The sequence below is a fragment of the Carcharhinus amblyrhynchos genome, chromosome 4 (genome assembly GCF_965287045.1).
Source record: "Carcharhinus amblyrhynchos chromosome 4, sCarAmb.v2.hapA, whole genome shotgun sequence".
Classification (NCBI taxonomy): Eukaryota; Metazoa; Chordata; class Chondrichthyes; order Carcharhiniformes; family Carcharhinidae; genus Carcharhinus; species Carcharhinus amblyrhynchos.
Window position 1 is genome coordinate 133329294 of NC_137327.1, and position 16968 is coordinate 133346261.

A 16968-nucleotide genomic window follows, 5' to 3' on the forward strand; every position below is an offset into this window, starting at 1 on the left:
GAATTGTGGCCATGGTTTCCATTATAATTGTGCATTTAGGAATTTGTAAACTGAGACAAAAATGCAACAACAAGCAAGTGATTTTATAGAGCAGAAATGCTTGCAGATGTAAGATTTTTAAAAAGAAATCAACAGATGCATATGTATTTAATGTTTCACCTACTGAATTGCTTACTGTGTTAGAGGGAATTGATTTTAATGTAAACAAAGTGCTGGGCAAACTCACCAGGTCTCACGCTATTTGTGGAACGAGAACAGAATTAATGTAATGACTTTTAGATTTAATCTCATTTTTATTAGCAATTTTCACACAATTGTGTTTAAAGTATTCTGTGACATTGCTCTTGGAAATAAAAAAGTTTTGCAACAAAACCTTTTTGCTATTCTTTATATTTTTATCTCTATCTTTGTTTTCAAACTTGTATAGACATGACACGGGAAGAGAGGTTGGAGATAGGGAACAAGAGATCGGAGCTCAGAAGTTGCTCTTGGAGTGGTGCAAGCAAATGGGCGGGTGAGAGAGACGGGATTGACAGTCAGGTGAGGAAGTGAACATGAGAGGAAACAAAGCTTGTAATTCCAATGTGCAATGAAGAGGAGTGCCATCTAAAAGACAATTATGAAGGCTGGAGCTCAGATTAATTATAGTGACATGAGGATCTGTTTGGATCTGGAACAGCTACTGTGATTACTTTCCAGACCATGGAAGTACGTGTGTGAAGGTTGGGAACACTGGCAATGGGATTTCAGAAGAGTTTTGAAGACTGTGCAGAGTTTTCAGATAAAGAATAGGTTTACAGTGTTGATGTCTTGATGATTAAAGTCTAATCATTGCATCTCATCAAGAAAGTATACCAAATTTCATTGTAAGATATTTTGATTTTTATACGTCCATCTTGCCAATAGACATTTCTTAAAAGCTATTTTATTCAAATGAGGCTGGTTACATTCAGCAGGTTGGTGGACAGTTGGACAGAGTTAGGGTCATGGAGGAGTGTTACATTGGGTTGGGATGAACAGAGACAGCTGGATTGGAACATAAATGGGCTGAAGAGTATTGAGCGTACATGCATAAGATGTATCTACAGAATACAGAAAGAGTAAATTGAAGCTGAAAACACTAAGAATGGACAAACAATTCAGAATCAAACTTCCATATTTATGCTCAGAAGCAACTAAAGCAAGGAACAAAGTTTAATATGAACTGCATGTACAATAGAGATGCTGTACCAGACAGTGCTATTAAGTGGCAGGAATCTGAGCTTTGGGTGATGAACAAGAAGTGTATCAGCAAAGATACGGCTGAAGAGATAGTGAAGCGTTTTTAGATAAAGAATAGCTTTACAGTGTTGATGTCTTGATGATTAATGTATAACCATTGCATTGCATCAAGAAAGTATACCAAATTTCATTAAGGTATTTTGATTTTATACATCCATCCTTGCCAATAGACAGTTCTTAAAAGCTATTTTATTCAATGGTTCAGTAGGAGCTCCACAAAAGACAGTGCACTGGCAAGCCTGCAAATAATTCTTTCTTACCTTTTATTTATCCTCTTCTTTCATGTCTGTATCTCTCTCCCTCTACTTCTGTTTGATTTCACCCTTTTACCCTCTTTCTTAACATTTCATTCATTTATCTTTCATTCCCTGCTCTGTCTTTTTTTGATCCTGTCATCTGCTTCTCTGTGTCGTAGCTTGGTCAGTATGTGAGCAAGATGGGAAGACCTCCAAGAAGACAAATCAGGTTGCACTCATCAGTTGAGATGGGTAACAAACAGGAGTGCTGGGAAGTACTTGGGTCAGGAGGGCAGGCAAACAAGTGGGCTGGGAAGCATGCTGGTGCGATTGCTGAGTGGAATCCCTACAATGCAGAAGGAGGTCTTCCAGTCCATCGGGTGTCTGAAAGAGCATCATACTCAGACTGGAATTGAATTTGGGTCCCTGGCTGTGAGAGGCAGCAATGCTAACCATTGTGCCACTATGCCACCCATAGTTAGGCTGGGAAATAATTTACTTTGGAGACAGTATGAGTGTTAGATGTGCAATTTCACAACTAGACTTCTCCTTATTTTACTTTATATGGTAGCAGTAATGGGTTTAATGACATGCTGATTCGCTTACAATAACCGTACAAGTCCAGGGCTGGAGAAGATTTACTAGTTCTTTTCAGAACATTTCACAAACCAGCGACAAGGTATTCAAATAATACACTCATACTAAATTTATTTTGAAAGATCGAACCATTTTTGCCTAGGATCTGTAATTTAGCCAATTAAAATTTATACCAGATAAAAAGAAAATTTGCTGGAATGCAAAGCACATCTGTCAGGATTTGAAAAGATAGAAGACATTTTAATATTTTGGATAGAATCCTTCTGCCCACTGCTGACAAGGGCTTCCACCCTAAATTTGAGCTGTTTTACAGTACAGGAATAGAGGGATATGGTCCGAGTAAGAGCAGAAGCGTTTTTTTTAGTTTAGGGCATCACGATCAGCACAGGTTTGAAGGGTCTGTTCATGTGCTGAATTTTTCTTTATTCTTTGTCTTGGAAGCTTGATAGGGCTGGTGCATCTTCTTGCTTATGCTGTTTTTATTTGAATACTCATTCTATCCTCTAAAATTATACACTTTCTCCTTTTAAAACTGGAAACATATTAACTAAATCTAAGATCAATTTAAATAGCCATTCAAAGTGATTATATATGAATGTGGAATTGACCGGTAACATTGTAATGAGGGAGTGAAAACCAAGTTGTCGTCTCAAGGAGAATTTGGGTTGATTGGCAGGAGATAATTGAATCAGTGTACAGAGGTAATTCAACACTAGTTTAAGGGCTTGCATTCTTTTATTTTTTAGATTTATACTGTAAATTGCTTAGTTCAAATGTGTGGAAACTCCCTACGCAAACTTGTCAGACTGTGATTACATTCCCACTTCTGTAGTGCTGCTGACAGAGAAAGTTTATTTTTAAAAAAACTCCAATGATAATTAAAAGCAGTAGGAATGAGATTCCACAGTTGTAAAAGACAATTTTAAGTGCTGGATCATTTGGCAGTAATTAAGAGTAATCACACTTTTAATAGGCATTATGAATGTAAGACTTTATAACACAATCATGTTTTAAAATGTTTCCTTCAATTTAAGCTAAAACAGGTGCTCAGAAGGAAGTGATGGTTATCATCCCGAATTCTGTTCATGTGATTTGGTTGCTGTTGCAACACAGACCCAAGTTAGAACCCTGAAAAGCTCAATTGTCAGTTTTCACATCTTCACACTAAAAAATGGGCAAATGGTCCACCTCTTAGAAGGGAGAAACAGCGGGGTGATGTGAGAAACAAAAGGGGAAAAAGATGGTTGTTTGTTAGCCTGATCAAAATGCTGAGGGAAAATGATTCTCTGGTCAAAGAGGTGGAATTTGAGGAGATTTAAGAACCAAGGAGTTGCCAGAGAGTGCCTTGCTGCTGGAAGAATGAATGAAGCAGCTTTCAAAAGTATACTGGAAACCTCATCCTGACGCAGCAGGGAGAAAAGAGTCTGCTGGAAAAGTGAAGTCGTTTTGGATTTTAATCTACAAGGCTAGAGAATTTGCTCAATAACTTCATTGCAATTTTAACACAAGCTTTATGACAGTAATAAGTATCTGCCGAGAATGTAGTGTAATATATAAACATGGTGTGGAGCTTTCAGTTAATTAGGAAGGTAACTTCTTCATAGTTTATTGTATTAGTTGCTTACTAAATAATGCTTAGTCAATGTTGATTTTAGTTTGTTACAATAAAAGTCTTAAAATGTGATACCTCGTGCCTTTCTGTTTGTCACAGGAAAATTTGTGTTTCCTTTTTAAAAGTTATTTTAATGGAAATTGTAGCACAGGGTACCTATAATGGAATGTACAAGCCCTGGGGCAACTTTAATCCACATTTGTGATAGCAGTTTATATGTTAATTGGAAGATTGCGGACAGAATTTTTATAAAAATGGTCAATGACCCAACAGTGGCTGGGAACGCACGTTGGCAATGTGTGTGTTAGTTTACTGCCAAGTCTCCTCCCTTGATTTTATTGATGGTGGCTCAACCGCCTTGGCAGTGCCAATTGGAGCTATGACCCTTCTATGGCATGCAGGAGTCATCCAGCAATCTCCATTTATTAAAAAATAAAAACTAAATTGATGGAGGGGAAACTGTTCTTACCAGTATGCGGCCATGGGAGCTGTCCTGTTTGCCTGTGACCCTTTCAATCAGGAAAAGATGCTTTATCCCATTCCTCAGGGTTGCTGTTGTGAGACCACCATTTGGCAAAGGGCTGATCAACCAGTATTAGCAGCTTGTCAAAATATGAGGCATTTAGGTTTGCTTCCCTCCTCCTTGTGATGGCCTTTAGTAAGGTATTTGAATATTTAGATTTGTTTTGTCTCCTTGTGGCAGGAAGCTGCCAACTGACAGTAATCAACTAAGAAATGGGCGTGGCATTCTCTCATTGAACAGGCACTTTAACAATTCCCTGAACCAAGAATCAACAGAGTGCTTTGAATCACTTCACAACATTGCCATCTCAAGCTGAATTCATCAAGGCCATAAAGCAACTGTCTGCGAAGCTGATGATATTTGACTTGAAGGAGAAACTCACATAGTTAGGAGACTTGCTCACCTCTTCTGCTTAATCCTGAAGTGGCGAATGGTGTTCCAAGATAACAAATATGCTTTCATAGCTCACTTGTATTAATTGAAGGGAAACAAAGTTCATCACTGACTATCATTATGATATTTCACTTCTCTCTGCAGTGGGAAAAATTATTGTAAGGATTATTCTCAACATGATGGTCACTTATCTTACAGACATGGAATCACAGTGCGGCTTTTGTGTTGGACAAAGAACAGTCAACGTGATCTTAGCAGTCTGTCAAATTTAAGAAAAGCTGCACAAACAGAACAAGCACCTCTACATGGCACTTGGTGACTTGACCAAGCCTTCAACATGGTCACCATGAAAGCCTGTGAAAGGTGCCACAAATTTGGCTGCTGTGAAAAATTGATCAATGTAAACCACTCATGATGGTCAACGTGATGCAGAATGGTGCCTCATCAGATTCCTTTCCTGTTATCAGTGACACAAAGCAAGGCTGCACAATGGTTTGAGTTCTGCTTGCAATCTATTTTTTGGTCAAGCACTTGCTTGCATTTGAATGTCTCAAAAGGAGCACACGTTTAGTTTAGGACAGAACACAACTATTGCAATCTGCAAAGGTTTAAGATTCACTCAAAGATCACATAATAGCTCCTAAGTGAACATTGTTTATCAATGACTATGCTCTCATAACACAGTCCAGAGGACATCCAATTTGTCCAAGTCTCAGAATGCTTTGTCTTTGCAGTAAGTCTGAACAAGACAGAGATTTTGGGCTGAATTTTACCAGCACGTCTGCCCAAGGTTTGTATGATCCCACTTGAGGCCAATGGAGAATGCTATTCTCCAAGCCCTGCCTGCTCCCAGAATTGGGTGGGGGCAAATTCCAGTAAAATTCAGGCCTATGTACCAAACTGCTCCAAGACCCCATAGTCACAATCAACAATACGCTTTGTCCAAGTCTCAGAATGCTTTGGCTTTACAGTAAGTCTGAACAAGACAGAGATTTTGTACTGACCTGCTCCAAGATCCTACAGTCGCAACAGTACACTTTTCAATAAAGTTCAGAACTTCTGCCATTATGGGAGTATTTTCTCAAACAACATCAAATTGGATAAAGACATCACCCATTGCTTGGAAAAATCAAGGTCAGCATTCAGCAGGCTCACTGATAGGCTTTACAGCAAGCATGGAGTTTGTCTGAAAACAAAGGTAAGTCTACCAGGCAATGGTTTTCAAAAGTTGTCTATGGTTGTAAGGCAGCCTACCAGCATCACATAATGTAATTAAAAAGTGCATTTTTACCTCACTGCTAAAGATCCATAAATAACATCAAGTGACACGGCAAAATCCTTAACACTGAAGTAATTGCAAGGTGCCAAGTACCTGGTATTGAGAATTTACTCATCAGAGCTCAACTTCACTGGATCGGCCATGTGGCTCTCATAGAGGACTCTTGCACATCAAAGGTGGATTTCTACGGCCAGCCAAGCGTGGGAACCCACATCATAGACCACTGCAAACTAAGTATAAAGACATTCTGAAAGCCAATCTCAGAATCTGTAAGCTGGATCCCACTAGGTGGGGAGAAAACAACTCTGGACAGATCTCAATGGAAAAGACTGTTACCAAGCAATTTCAACACTTGTGGAGAATTGCGTGAAATTTCTTCAGAACGAGGAAGAGCACCGCAAAACTAGCGCCTTCACCCACACCGCCAATTTCACATGCAATGCTTGGGATCAGATCTGGAAATGAAAATATGGCTTAACATCATCTATGAAACAATATAAGTTGCTACTCTTGATCCGTTGAAGCAATGGGAGAATCCATCATGACATCAATACAGGAATGTCATGGCATTTAATACATTTGAATTGAGAGCCAGGTGGTCAGATGTCATGTTTTCAGAATGTTTGGAGCAGCACCGCATCTTGGACAGCAAATTACGGATTTTCATGTTTTAACTGCCTATGTGTGTCTGCCAGAAGTTGTTGCCCAATTTGTTCATAAACAAACAGTGTTAACCTTACCATTATTTTTGTGGCAAAATCTGGCCAATTGGAAAGCTACGAACTGTGAAAATTTTCAATACGTAAGTCGGAGAATTCACTATTAAAAAAGTAGAAGTATTTATGAAAAGACAGGAATACATTTGATACATTAGTCTGCAAAGACTGAATAAGTAAAATTCCACTTTCATTTAAACATATTCTTTGATTCTTCACCAGCATTTTGGGAACTGAATTTACAAACTGTCCATTATTTTGTGCAAACTAAATCAATTGTCTCTATTTATATTATTTTACATACTATGCATTTAATTTTTATTACTAATCATTTCAGAGGTGCCAGTAAAATCTGAGATGAAAAGAACTCTGCTGACCAGAATCAGGAAGAAACAGTTGGAATTTCTTGGACACGCAATAAGTAATCATGATTTACGCTGACGGGATAGATTGCGGTTAAGAGAAAAAGAGGTAGACAAAGAATTATATTTTGAATAGCCTCACAAATTGGATGAGTGTACCACCAATGAAGATGATCCATGCCTCCAGAGCAAGATTAATGTAGAGGTCACCAACATCCTCTCAGGGCACAGTACTTGAAGAGAAAGAGATTTTAATGCTAAGAAAACACAATCCCATTTTTATGCTGAAAATGCACAAGATGCACCAATTGAGTTAGCTATTTTATTCATAGCAGTAACACAAAAAGGAGGAGAATTTCCTGCTACATTTGAGGTTCAACCTTGGAAAATGGATGCTAACTTATCGAATGGTCTTCAGGAGAACTGCTGTAGTTTGGCAGCATATGGACAGGGATCCTGGAGTTTGAGAGAACAGTAGAATGCAGAGTTTCAGTTTGCCACAGCTGGGGATTAATTGAGATTTTGCTTACTAGTAGATTCTGGTATTAGTCATCAGTGAGAGGAGGGCAGGGCTGGATGGGGAAACAAGATCCCACAAGCACTGACTTGTGCCTTTCTAGGGAATTCTATAAACATTGAATTTGGTGTTTTCCGATCCCGGGTTTGATTCCTGGCTTTTGATTTCTATGTGTTTATATGTTTTTCACTCTAGTATACATACATTTACAAATACATTGTTAACCTGTGATAATTGGAGCTTTCAAAATTCAATGTAAGCAAGCAGTAGAGACTTTATGGGTGGAATTGAGAAATAGAAACATTTTAACACAGCTTTTATAGACCGCCTGGTAGCAACTTTGAAATAGTAGCTTGAATAATTGTAAAAAACAAACATGCAGCAAAGACAGGGTGGTTTTTAATAGCGGGAATTTTAATGTTAAGAAAAATTGGAAGAAACAGATTAGCACATGTTAGAAAGATAGTGAATTTCTGGGATAGTTTCTTGCAAAGATGGAGAAGTTTTATACCCCCATCACTTTTTTACCCATGACTGAACTATCTCCCATATTTGTTGGGCAGGTAGGACACCAGCCAGCCTGCTCACCCTTAAGCCATTAACTGGCCAATTATTGGATGGGGGAGGTGGAATGAAGGAGACCAGCCCACATGTCGAGCTACAATGCAGGAAGAAAGCAGGGTACCTCCTTTGAGTGGTCACCTTTGATCAGAACCCCCCCCCCACCCCATTGGCCTCCAAAGCCTTATTCTTACATTCCATCACCCCCCCTCCCCATTATGTATCCCGATCGCTCCCGAACCATAAACTCCTGACTTCCAATCTGGCATCCATGAGTCTTCTTCGTGATCTCCCTTATGGGTCCAGCAGTGGCCACTACAATGTTCCATGCTGCTGAGTCTGGTCACTTGCTGGCCAATCAAATTGACAGCTGTCTAGAGTGGGGCTTCTTGTCCCTGAGGAGCAGTAGTTCCATACTTGTAAAGGCTGACCTCAGTGTATTATCGCTTTGGGCCAGCGTGTTCTAAAGTCGATGATCCCAAGATCAACTTTTCTAATGGTGGGGGCAAGGAATACGCCAAACCACACCCTCCCCCCATAAAAATCATTCCAATATGTCCTAGATCCATGAAGGAGGCATGCCATATTTAATTAGTAATAAGCTAGATTTAGTTAACAGCTTAATTTGTCTACTACTGATAGTAATGTGATTGAGTTCAACTAGTGTTTGAAAGGAATAAAGACAAAACAGCTGCTATGATTACACATTTAGGTAAGACTGACTTTGATATGATGAGACAAAGACTATCCATAGTAAGTCTAAGTTTATTTATTAGTGTCACAAGTAGACTCATATTAACACTGCAGTGAAGTTACTGTGAAAACCCCCTAGTCTCCGGTGCCTGTTTTGGTACACTGAGGGAGAGTTTAGCACGGCCAATGCACCTAACTTGCGCGTTGTTGGAGTGTGGGAGTAAACTGGAGTACCCAGGGAATGGGGAGACATGCAGACACAGGGAGAACGTGCAAACCCCACACAGACAGTAACCCAAACCAGGAATTAAACCCGGGTCCCTGGCACTGTGAGGCAGCAGTGCTAACCACTGTGCCATTGGGTGAGTTCATTATTGGTTAAACAACAAGTGACCAGTGAGAGGGGTTCACAAAACAATTTGATATCATACAGGACCAGTTTATACTCCTAAGAGATTAGAACTCTTTAACAGTAAAAACAGCCACATTTGACGAAAGAGATAAGAGGCAAGACAAAGCCAGAATAAAAAAGCATGTTAAATGTCAAAGATACCACAGTTCCTGAAGGGTAAAAAGATCAGCAAAGATAGACCATACAGATAGTAAAAACACAAATAGACATGAAAATAACCATGCAAGGGATATTAAAATAAAACATGTTTACAATTTCATTAAGAAAAATAAAGTGGCTTGGACCAATGTAGGCCCATTGAAAACTGATACTGTGAACAAAAATATCGAAATCGCTGGCGTAATTAATAATATTTTGTGTCATGTTTCCAATTGCAAAATAAGTCAGAATGCTGAACATCCCAAGGAAGCATCTGGACCAAGGCTTCTGTAAAATTAAGGTAAGCAAAACAACAGTAATGAAGAAAATAATGGCACTAAAGACTGATCTGGGGGTCACCATTGCAGATGTCAGAGCAGCTTTCTTGAAGGTCAACCCATGGAAAGCAATTGGTCCGAATGGGGTACCCGGACGTGCACTCAGATCCTGTACAGATCAGCTGGCGGGGGTATTCACAGACATCTTCAACCTCTCTTTACAACAATCTGAGGTCCCTAACTGCTTCAAGAAATGACCATCAGCCCAATACCAAAGAAAAACCAAGCAGCGTGCCTTAAAGACGATCGGCCAATGCCTCTGACATCCATAATTATGAAGTGCTTTGAAAGGTTAGTCATGGCACGAATTAATTCCAGCCTAACTGGATCCACTACAGTTTGCCTATCACCGTAACAGGTCCACAGCAGACACCATTTCCCTGACCTTGCACTCAACCCTGGAACACCTAGGTAACAAGAACACCTATGTCAGACTCCTATTTGTTGACTGCAGCTCAGCCTTCAGCACTATTATTTCCATGAAACTCATCTCCAATCTCCGTGGCGTGGGCCTCGGCACCTCCCTCTGCGACTGGATCCTGATCTTCCTAGCTCACAGACCACAATCAGTATGGGTAGGCAACAACATCTCCACAATAATCCTCAACACCAGTGCCCCACTAGGCTGTGTTCTCAACTCTGTACTATACTCCTTCTACACCTATGACTATGCAGCCAAATTCCCCTCCAGTTTGATTTTCGAGGTTGCTGATGATACCACTGTAGCAGGTCGGATCTCAAACAATGACAAGACAGAGTACAGGAATAAGATAGAGAATCTGGTGAACTGGTGTGGAAATGTCAACAAAACGAAGGAGATTGTCATTGACTTCAGGAAGCATAGAGGAGAACTTTGTCTACATCAATGGGGACAAAGTAAAAAGGGTCAAGAGCTTCAAGTTTTTAGGTGTCCAGATCACCAACAACCTATCGAGGTCCTCCCCATGCCGACACTACAGTTAAGAAAGCTCACCAGTGCCTCTACTTTCTCAGAAGACCAAGGAAATTTGGCATGTCAGCTATGACTCTCACCAAGCCTTACTGACACACCATAGAAAGCATCCTTTCTGATTGTATCACGCTTGGTATGGCCCCTGCTCTGCCCAAGACCACAAGGAACTACAAATCGTTGTGAATGTAGCTCAATCCATACGCAAACCAGCCCCTTATCCATTGACTCTGCACTTCCCGCTGCCTCGGCAAAGCAGCCAGCATAATTAAGGACTCCACACACACTGGTTATTCTCTCTTCCACCTTCTTCCTTCGGGAAAAAGATACAAAATTCTGAGATCACGTACGAACCAACTCAAGGACAGCTTCTTCCCTGCTGCTGTCAAACTTTTGAATGGACTAACCTTGCATTAAGTTGATCTTTCTCTACACCTTAGCTATGACTGTAACACTATGTTCCGCACTTCTCATTTCCTTCTCTATGAACGGTATATTTTGTCTGTATAGTGTGCAAAAGACAAAACTTTTCACTGTAAATACAAATGACAATAATAAATCAAATCAAAGCTCAAGACTGGATGGCTTTGCCTCAGGAGTTTTATGGAAGTTGAGAACACTGCAGATATCCAAACTATAATCTTTCAAAGTACTCTTAATTTTGGAGCTTCTAATTTAGATTGGAAAACTGTACTTGTCACTTCCCTATTTACACAAGGTAAGGAAGGAAACAAGGGAATTATAGACCAGTTAGCCGAACATCTTTTGGATTTGGTCTCCCAAATGTAGAGAAACCTTATTATGAGCAGCAAATACAGTACCCTAACTTGAACAAAGTACACATAAATCACTGTTTCACCCGGAAAGAGGTAAGAGGTAAAAGGGCAGATGTTACATCTCTTGTGTTGACATGGAAAGATGCCACGGGAAGAGGATGGGGTGATTGAGAAGTGGACCAGGATGTTGCTGCAGGAGTAGTCCTTCAGAATGCTGGGAAGGAGGTGGGGAGGAGATGGCCAGGGAGGCGTATTCCTCATTCCGCTCCCCACCCCCATCCCATTAGAAAAGTTGATTGTCAGCCCTAATATCTCCTTACTGGCTCAGTATCATATTTTATAATGTCTCTGTGAAGCACCATGAGATGTTTTATTATGTTAAGGGTGGCATAGTAGTAGCCGAAGGTGAACCTAGAGTTTTACAGGCTTGGATTTAATGTTCTCTTTAAGCTGCATGGGTGCACAGCAGTTTTGAATGTATTAGGCAATGCAATAAACAAAACGTATACAAAAAAGAGAGGGAACAATGCTTGGACCGTCACGCTGTCCTGGAGTAAATAAAGCAAAGGCAATGCTTACTGCTACATGACCATAGCAGCAATTCTATCAGAAATGTTGCCTAAAATGTGGTATTGGCACTAATGTAAAGTCTCGTACACTAGGACCGTTTGCAAAAAGTTCAATGATCTTACCAAGGCCAGCAAGATAACACACCAGATATTCCTTTTTTCTTGTAGGACCAGCACATGCATCATCCTCTTAAAACTGGCTAAGTATCAGCTGTGATTGAATGGATATCATTCTTGCCTTAGAGTCAGAAGGTTGCAGTTTCAAATCCCATTCTAGAAATTGGAGTGCATAAGTCTTGACTAAAATTGGGGAGTGCTGCACTGTTGGAGATCTTAATCTTTCAGATGAGACTTTAAACTGAGTACCTTTCTGCTCTCTTTGATTTGATTTATTATTGTCGTATGTATTAGTATACAGTAAAAAGTGTTGTTTCTTGTGCAGTGTACAGACAAAGCATATTGTTCATAGAGAAGGAAAGGAGAGAGTGCATGAATGTAGTGTTACAGTCATAGCTAGGCTGTAGAGAAGGATCAACTTAATACAAGGTAGGTCAAAAGTCTGATGATAGCAGGGAAGAAGCTGTTCTTGAGTGGGTTGGTAAGTGACCTCAGACTTTTGTATCTTCCCTGACGAAAGAAGGTGGAAGAAAGTATGGCTGAGGTGTGTGGGGTCCTTGATTATGTTGGCTGCTTTTCCAAGGCAGCAGGAAGTGTAGACAGTGTCAATGGGTGGGAGACTAATTTGCATGATGGAGTGGGCTTCGTTCACAACCATTTGCAGTTTCTTGCAATCTTGGACAGAGCAGGAGCCATTCAAGCTGTGATACAACCAGAAAGAACACTTCCTATGGTGCATTTCTATAAGTTGGTGACAGTCATATTGGACATGCCAAATTTCCTTAGCCTCCTGCAAAAGTAGAGAAGTTAGTGGGTTTTCTTAACTATAGCCTTGATGTGGAGGGACCATGACAGTTGTTGGTGACCTGGATATCCCATGGCAGTATTTTGAAAAAAAGGGAAGTTCTGATCAATATTTATTCCTCAATGAGCATCACTAAAGCAGACTGATTTGACATTATCCGATTGCTGTGTGTTATTGATTGTCATGTTTCCTAGTGACTACACTTCATAAGTACTTCAAAGTTTTGAGCATTTTGGGAAGTCCTAAAGTTGTGAAAGGTGTTACCTAAATGTGATCTTTTACTTGCATGCACCACTTCCTACACTTTAACTGACTGACATACCCACATCCTTCTTCAGCTATCCCATGCTGCTTGCTACAAATTGCTCAGTCAAATAATTTACTAATTTCTTGCAGGAGAATTTGGCACACAGTGCAAGGCAATCTCTGCTGGATCAACACCAGCTTTAAACAGTTCACTGTATATGTATATATATATATATATATATATATATGAAGCCCATACAGCTCATCAGGAGGCATGCAGCTCTTGTTATGATATATTATTGATGTCAGGTTCGTAATTCAACATCTATACTGCTATCCTGGCATCCCTGTGAAGTCCATGCAGACACATGTTTAAACCCATTCTCTGCTTCCTTAATCCCTGGTGTAAATCGAAGCAATTGTTGCTTCTATGTTCCCACACTGTAGAAACACAACCCTGAAGTCATAGGGGGAGGAAGAACAGACACAACTATTCTTTTGGCTGTCGCGATGATGATAAAAAGGGAAATAAAGGTCAATTGAAGTTGAGCCATCAGTTTCTGAGCAGACCTCCTGCTTTGTGATCCTCTGGCCAAACAGCTATTGCTCGTCCCCTTCACTCATCTTGTTCAGATACTTTCACCTGGGGCAATTAGATAATGTATTTGATATTGCCATCTCGTAATGTAGCAGCATATAACAGGCCACCAGCCTTCCCGCACTGAGCATCAAACCAATGGAACAATGAAAACAACAAAGCTGTCCAGGAACATGTTCCAGAGATATAATCAAGAAGTGACTCCCTGCCATAAATGAGCTACCATGGGAAGAGAACTGTCTTAGTTCTATAGATCACAAGTAGCTGTCCGCCTGTTGTGATGCTGACTCAGACATAGCACAGGAGAAGAATGGTGGTAGAAGACAGTAAGTTGTCTTCTGTGTACTTTGGATTTCATTGTAATAAAATAAAATATGAACTGACGTGTTTTGTTACGGATGGAGATTAAAATCAAACAGGAAAGGGTGTTTTGATTTGATATATTAGTATATAGTGAAAAGTATTGTTTCTCGCACACTATACAGACAAAGCATATTGTACATAGAGAAAGAAGGGAGAGGGTGCAGAATGTAATGTTACAGTCAAAACTAGGGTGTAGAGAAAAATCAACTTAATATGAGTTGGGTCCATTCAAATGTCTGATGGCAGCATTGGAGAAGATGTCCTTGAGTCGGTTAGTACTCAGACCTCAGACTTTTTCTTGATGCAAGAAGGTGGAAGAGAGAATGTCCAGGGTGCATGGGATCCTTGATTACGCTGGCTGCTTTTCTGAGGCTGCAGGAAGTGTAGACAGAGTCAATGGATGGGAGGCTGGTTTGCATCATGGGCTGGGCTTCAGTCACAACCATTTATAGTTTATTGCGGTCTTGGACAGAGCAGGAGCCAAGCTGTGATACAATCAGGAAGAATGCATCTGTAAAGGTTGGCGAGAGCTGTAGTGGACATGTGAAATTTCATTAGCCTCTTGAGAAAGTAAAGGTATTCTGTGGGTTTTCTTAACTATAGTGTTGACATTGAGGAACCAGGATAGGTTGTTGGTGATCTAGACACCTAGAAACTTTAAACTCTCGATCATTTTCACTTCATCCCCATCGATGTAGACAGGGGCATGTCCGCCACTATATTTTGTCAGTCAATGACTATCTCCTTCATTTTGTTGACATTGATGGAGAGATTATTGTCATCGCACCAATTCATCAGATTCTCTGGGGGCAATTCATCCCAAAAAATTTCTAATGCTGAATTGGCAGGAAAATTGGTGTAGTTCACGATTGTATTTTCCGTGGGAGTTCAGACTCTAATCTCCCACACTACGTGCAATGCAGAGGTCACAATCATGAATCTCACTAAAAGCACAGCGGGTGGGGGCTATTCGTGCTGGAGTCTGACAGTTCTGGAACTCTGCACGTGCACAGTGGCCCTGATCTGTCTGCCTCCCGTTTGCTGGCCAGCTCGATTGCGGGCCAGCCTGGGACCCCCACAGTGCTGCCCCTGCTGCCAACCTCACAGCCTAATCATGGCCCCCACAAGCATCCCCGGGCCAGCCCTGACCACCCCCCCCATCCCAGTGCGCTCCAATCCCCAACACCTCCCCTCTGCAGCAGTGACAATTCCCCCCATAGGAAGTAGAGCCCCCACCCCCCTCCCATAGGAGACAGGTCCCCCTCCCCATGGGAGGCAGAACTCCGCCCAGGAGGCAGACCCCTCCCCCGCCAGACTACCACCGCCCCCCCAGTTCACCCCCATCGCTGGCCTCCCTCCAGCCCTGACCGATCCCCATGAGAGTGGCAGCAGGGCCTCCCACCCCCACCGATTGTGCTAAACCCCATCCACAATAGGCCCTGCCCCCTTGGCACTGCCTGCCAGGGTGCCCATTTGTACCGGCTGCACGCACAAATCCCAGAAAAAGGCCAATGACGTGCATCTCCCAGCCCAACCCACCAGAAAAGTTGTGGGTCACGATGGGAAAATCACTTCCATTGTTTCCACTGGTGGGTGAAACTAGAATGAGGGAGCATAGCCTCAAAATAAGGGGGTGCAGATTTAGGACTGAGTTGAAGAGGAACTTCTTCACCCAAAGGGTTGTGAATCTGTAGAATTCCCTGCCCAGAGAGTCAGTTGAGGCTGTTTCATTGAATGTTTTTAAGGCAAAGGTAGATAGATCTTTGAACAGTAAAAGAATTAAGGGTTATGGTGAGCAGGCGTGTAAGTGGAGCTGAGTTCACGAAAATATCAGCCACAATCTTATTGAGTGGCAGAGCAGGCTCGAGGGGCCAGATGGCCTACTCCCAATTCTTATGTTCTTCTGTTGAAAGTGGCAAATACAGCATGCTAAGTGTGAAGGAAGTAGAGGTAAATCGTTGTTTCAGTGAGCAGCATTGTTTGAAGTTACAGTGGATGGTGATATATCTCCAGCGCCTGCATGGAATTATGTTATATGAAATGGAGCAGGTGATGGAGTAACTGAGGGGACTAGGCTGTTGTGGGAGGAATGACTCAGAATCTTCTGAGGTCATGGACCTGGTGCTTTGAGGCAAGACCTCAGGAGTAAACCCTGAATTAAAGCCATATTCCGCTTGAAGACTTGAGTTATTCGTATGGGCAAGATGTCTCCTCTGGGATTAAGTCATCATTCCACCATTATTAAGAAAATACCTATTGAACCAATTACACAAAAGCCATTGTATATTGTGAGAATGAAGGGCATTACGTGAAGCTACTTCTAATGGTCTGCTTTCAATGCTGTAATAGAGGAGGAGGCGGGAATGCATTAATCATTCATGAGAATATGAAACCTGCCACCATTAGCATCGTTGCACCCATGGCAATCACCAGAAGAGGCTTGGTAACAAGTACACATTGATTACACAAGACCATTTGAAGGATGCTTACTCAAAATGGCTCTACCGTGAAATCAACTTCATCGGAGAAAGCTGTTGAGAGACTGGGAGAAATCTTCAGCAGATTCTGTTACCTGAACAATTGCTGAGTGTTAATGGACCACAGTTCATATCTCAAGAGTTTGAAAACTTCTTGAAGGAGAATGGGTCCATACCATACCATCCTGTTACGAACAGACGAGTTTTGTCCAAATGATGAAGCACATGTTAAATGCAACTAGGGAACAAGGTTCATTAGCCAAATGCTTGAGTCAATTCCTGTTCATGTACAGAAATACTGCTCACTCAACCAAAATTTCTCCGGCGTTGCTAATGATTAAACGATAACTGACCTATTAAAACTACAAAAGACAATCATCCAGAAAAAGCAACAAGATCAGGTTGTATGG